Consider the following 6000-nt stretch of genomic DNA (forward strand, 5'->3'; position numbering starts at 1 on the left):
ATCAGGAACCTCTTTTTTCTTTTAATACTTGCATAAGAGTAGATTTAGGGTTTGATTTTGGTAGTTTTCATGAGAAATTTCATGGTTTGAGTGGTGATTCAAAACTTTCAGCTTTGATATGATGCTTTGAGCTTTGCCATGTGAATTTTTAAGCTTTTATATGTTACTTTGGCTTGTTTATGAAAAATTTCAGCTTGTGACCATGCATTTCAGCTCAGGGTTTGCATTTTTCCAGCCATGGTATGATGATATATGGGCTGGATATTTGTACATTTTGGCTAGCCCTATGGTCTAGAACTAGTTTCTTTTATAACCTAGAACTTATGGTCTTTAATTGTGGTGGATTGGATCTTTGATGGGTTGATGATGGGTTTCTTTGAAACCTTGATTTAGGTAGATGATTTGAGGAAAATTTCTGTTTTGAAAGTTTCTTGCTGGCTAAAACTTTTGAGTGCTGTTAGCGCTTATTTTTCAAAACTTTTGGGAAAATTCTTGCTTCACAAACTTTGCTAGACATTAAACTTTGATTGTGAGTTGGATTTGAACCAAAATTATGAGCTTAAATGGGAAGGTTGAGTCAAGACTTGTTGAAAATTTTTCCTGCAGGAGACTCTGAACAGTCTTGAGAAATCTGTTATATCTTTGAGTAGAAAAATCTGAATTCAGTCCTGTTTATTGCATTTGAAACTAAACTCATAGCTCTTTTAACCGTGTAAAATTCATGGTTTGGTTCACTTTCTATAAATACTAGCAAAATTTCCAAGTGGGCTGAAAATCCAAGACTGTCCTATTTTTGCACTCAGTTGAGTAGTGAATTGAGGCTGAGATTTGACTAAATTATGGGTTGAATTTTATGAAGGTATCTTCTAGAGAGTTGCAGAATTTTGAGTCTATTTTCTAACGGTATAAGATTTATGATTTTTGGACTTACGAAACTCAAGTTATGATTTTTCAAAGGAATGATGCTCGCTGAAAACTTTCTGTTTCAAAGGTACTGAAGTGCTATAAATTCCAACTTTCTTTGCTGCAATTCATGATTTTTTTAAACTCATGACATGTTGGACATGATATATTGTGTAATTGCACTAGAAATAAGGATGTTTTACCATGAAGTTAAGCTTTAAGATGTGGAGGAGAAACTTAAGGAAACTAGGGGAGGTTTGTTGTTTTTCTGCCTTGCTTGCTGGCCGATTAGGAACCAGCTGGTTTCCTTTAATTTTGAGGTGATTTTGTGGTAAACTTGTCTAGGATACTTGGTAAACCTTTAAACTTTACTAAGGTGTTGAATTTTAGATGAAACGGAGGGTTGTCATTGGAAATTTTCTCTAATTTGCTAGTTGCAAATTTTGCTTGTTGGCCGAGTGGATAGTGATGCACTTTACCTTGTTTTTCCTCAGCCTTTTCCTGATAAGTGTTGGCCAAATCTTGTTCCAAACACTGGTTACGACTCTTGTGTGTTGAACTTGGGTGAAAATCATGCATTTTGGTAGGTAAAAACCTCATGATTGTGCTTGTTTCATTGCTGGAAATTCTTGGAAGGCAGGACAACTTTATACCCCTGCTGTCTTTTAGCCTAAAGTCCTTTGGTTTGGTGGTCTTTTGGACTCAATCTAACTCATTTCATTTGCTAAAACCTTGAACTACAATGGGGGGTTGAATTGAAGCGAATATCCCAACTTAAAGAGGTGAACTACCTTGTTTTTCTTCACTATTTTGCTGCTGGAATTTTCCAGCCATGGATTAAAATAGGGAACTCTTTGGTTATTCATGTTTCTTGGGACCAAATGCCCTCTTTTCACTCCAAAACTATGCTTGGATCATTGCCCTAGTATCTACTTGGATTTTCCTTGATTTGCATCTTCGAATTTGTCTTTGAACTTTGTGTTTTTGAGAGGCCAACTTGCTAGGCGTATGGCTCATAGTTGAGCCTAAATGTGAACTTGGTTCACCTAAGTTTTGGATGGTTGGTCCATAATATTTTATCTTGATTGCTCTTAGGGTTTGACGGTGAATACACAAATAACCTAGAGACAAACGTTTAATGTTGCTCTGTTTGAACTGGTGAGTGTTCCAATTGTATGTTTCATGCTCATTATTGCTAGAAATTGTTAGACACATGATATGCCATTTCATAGGTGAGTGTGTACTTTATTACACTTGATCTAACTTGACTAAACTCTTGATATCTCATTTATGCATGTACAAATAATTTGATTTGCATATGACCTGTATCTTGACTTGAATACTTGAAATGTTTGAAAATGTGACTTGGTCATTTCATAGACGAGTGTGTCCTTATTCACATTCGACCTCCATAAACTTGAAATAATTAATCTTGCGTGCGGACTTGCATGTATATGTGCATGGTTGTAGACCGGCTGCATTCCTCTTGCAGCGGTTGAACTAGGCTCATAGACCCTTATCCGAGACATCGGGTAAGTGGAAACTTGGGTTACTCATGCGTATGCGTGAATGTAGGTCGGTAACGGCTGAACTGAGCCCTCATTGGACCTCTTGTTTGAGATCAGCCTCAGATCAGTTGGGTAAGTTGGGCAACCTCGGGTAAAGGATGAAGTTCCTAACCTGTTTACTCTTGACTAGAATTCATGACTTGAACTCCTGATATTTCTGAATACGAATTGTTAAGTGACAACTAATGTCTCCAATCATTACCTGCATGAGCGTTGGATGATAGCCAACGACTCCGCTCTTGAATATTTGAATACTTGGGGCTATAAGCCAGATCTTGAATACCTGAATATCTGGGGCTACAAGCCCAATCCAGGGCTACTTGGTTGAATCGAGTCGGCAAGGGTTTGGTCGAGAAAATCGACGAACTTTGGGTACTTCTTTGATGTTCGGGCCTGATAGGGGGATGATCGATGGACGGAGATTGACGTTTTAATGGTGATCTACGGACATTATAATTTCATGGTTGACGGAGAGTCAACGAATCTTGGATAAGCTACCGTGGAACCTACTCCTGAGGGCAGTCTATATCCTTTGCCATGAACGTGTTCTTTACTGTATACCATTGCATGATCTATCTAGTTACTTGCTTTATTATGCATTATGTCCTCCTCTATTTGAGTTTGACTTAATAGTATCATACCTGCTAGTTTACTTGCCTGTTTACTTGGAACCTCATTGGGTTTCTAACTCATTCCTTTTAGTTTGTTTTCCTTAGCAGGCATTGGCAACGGGGAAGCGGGGAAAATAGACGGTTCGAGAGTTGACGTCTAGTTTTAAGTAACATGCCATCCTAGTTGTGCTTGGTGATTTAATTAAATGACTTAACATTTATTCGTTCAATTGTATGTATATAAGTAGAGATAATTTGGAACATTGGATGGTCTGTAATGTTTAACCATGAAGTTTTGATGCTCATTTTGCGGTTAATACTATTGGAGTTGGGAATTGTTATTATCTTCTGAGATTCGTGAGTGAGTTCTAGCGAGAGTTGGGCAGACGGTCCGCCAAATCCTTGGATACGACTTAGGGGAAGGTAGGGTTTTCACATAGGGCCTAAATTTTGACCCATTTTTTATTTTTCATGCATGATGACTCTAAAAATTTTCATTTTTTATTATGGGTATGATTTGTAAATTTAGTTAGGAAAACAATACAAAAGGATTGAAATTATTGTTGTATTCTTGTTGTATTTGTTTGTGAAACAAAATTTAATAATTCTAATAGTTTGAGTAAGGTCTGGTTGTATATAATTCAAGTCCAATGTTCAAACAAAATTGAACAATTCTAATAGCATGAGCAAGTCTGGTTGTATATAATTCAAGTCCAATTTTAGATCCAGGTTTGGGCCTAAATTTAGATCTTTTTTTTTTAAATTTTTTGTGCACGATGACTCTAAAAATTCAAGCATCTGATAAGTACATTTCATTTTTTATTATGGTTATGATGTTTAAATTCTAGTTATGAAAGAAATACAAAAATGTTGAAATTTTTGTTGTTTCCTTTTTGTATTTGTTAGTAAATTTTGCTAATTTGCTAAATTGTCCAACTTGTATGATTTGGAATATTGCTATGTCTTTGGAGAACAAGAACTTAGATTATTACTTTATTGTGGATATAATTATCTTTGGTTTCAAATTTGTATAGTTGTTTTTGGTATATTTATTTTATTGCATTATTAGAGGTTTGAATATTGTAGGGCATGTTTGGAAGTAAGGAAAATTGGGAACAGAATAAAGCTAACTAAGGTATGATACTATACCTAATTCAAATGTTATTTTTGGTATGATTAATCAATTACATTTGCTAAGAGAATAAATATTGTTTGCCATGTTTGGTGCTATGTTAAAATTAGGGAATTAAAAGCATCTGCATGCCACTGTGGCGAATCCAAACAGAAGACATGAATCAATTTTTGGAAAAAAATAAATCAAAATTCTAAGGAAAAAGAATGAAGACTTAGAAGCTCAATGGGTGGCTTAAGATGGAATGTAGTCTTCAAATATATATATATAGATTATTTTCAATTTTTATTTATTTTTATTCTGTTGTTTAATTACCCATATTTTATTCTCTTTTTAAACAAGAAAAAATGTTTTAATCAATCAAGAAAAAAAGATTTTTTGTAAACAAAATAAGAAGAAAAAGAAGTTTTTAGCATAACGTTCCCTCTTGAGTCTTTAGTTTATGAATTTACTTAAGAGAAAGTAATCGTGCAAGACAACTATGACCACCACCAAACAAAAAACCTAACAATTTTTCTAGATTGCATTTTTCTATGACCACCTCCAAGACAAATGTGAATTTTTAGCATATATCGTACTAAGGCAATGATGCTTGATTTACATGATTAACTCAAAGACTGATCGACCCAAACCAATAGCACACAATATTGGCGATTATGGTTCTAGTTTTTTCTTTTTATGTTATTTTTTTTTGTTTTTCTCTCTTTACAGCGAAGAGTTCAATTTGATTGATTATGAAAGAAATGAAGAAGTTAAAATTTATACAAATAGTTTAGGACTCCAATCCTCTCAAGGAGAAGAAAAAGAAACGCTTCTTTTTTTATAAGAGATGGATGAAAAAAGAGGGTGTGGAACAAGTCATAAAGCATGCATGGGAGGAGGAACAAATAGGTTCTAATATGTTCAAAGTGCATAAGAAAATAGCTCAATGCAGAGTCGCTCTTCTGAAATGGAGAAATACCTTCCAAGGAAATGCTAGAAGCACGATTGACAGTCTGAAAAAACAATTGGAACAGCTTCAAGGTAAGGAGTGCGAAGACAAAAAGGGTACAAATAAGGATCTCAGAAGAAAATTAAGGAGGCCTATGATGAAGAGGAACTCTTTTGGAGTAAAAAATCTAGAGTGCAATGGTTGAAGGAGGGGGATAAAAATACTCATTTTTTCCACTCTAGTGTGAAAGGTAGGAGAAAGAGAAACAAAATGCAAAGAATACAAAGGGAGGACAGAACTTGGGCTACATCTGAGGAGGCAATTGGAGAAGAGGTTGTTAAACAATTCAAGGAGCTTTTTAGTAGCAAGGGAGGGACCCCAACTGAGATGGTTCTGGAGGGAATATCACAGTCAATATCGGATCACATGAACACCGATCTAACCCAACCAGTCATGGAAAAAGAAATTAAAGATGCACTTTTCTCTATGCATCCAACCAAAGCCTCGGGACCTGATGGCATGACACCAATTTTCTTTCAGAAATATTGGCACTTTCTTAAAAATGACATCACTCTAGCAATCAAAAGTTTCTTTCATTCTGGACATATGTTAAAGGCTTTGAATCACACAACCATAACACTCATTCCCAAAGTTGATAATCCAGCTGAGGTTAAGCAGTTTAGGCCTATAAGTCTTTGTAATATACTCTATAAAATCATTTCCAAAATTCTAGCAAATAGATTGAAAAAGGTTTTGGGAAACTGCATTAGTAAAAACCAAGCAGCCTTTATACCTGGAAGACAGATTTTGGACAATGTCATTATTTCTCATGAGTACTTTCACTATCTCAAAAAC

Source organism: Coffea arabica, chromosome 7e, assembly GCF_036785885.1.
Source record: "Coffea arabica cultivar ET-39 chromosome 7e, Coffea Arabica ET-39 HiFi, whole genome shotgun sequence".
Classification (NCBI taxonomy): domain Eukaryota; kingdom Viridiplantae; phylum Streptophyta; class Magnoliopsida; order Gentianales; family Rubiaceae; genus Coffea; species Coffea arabica.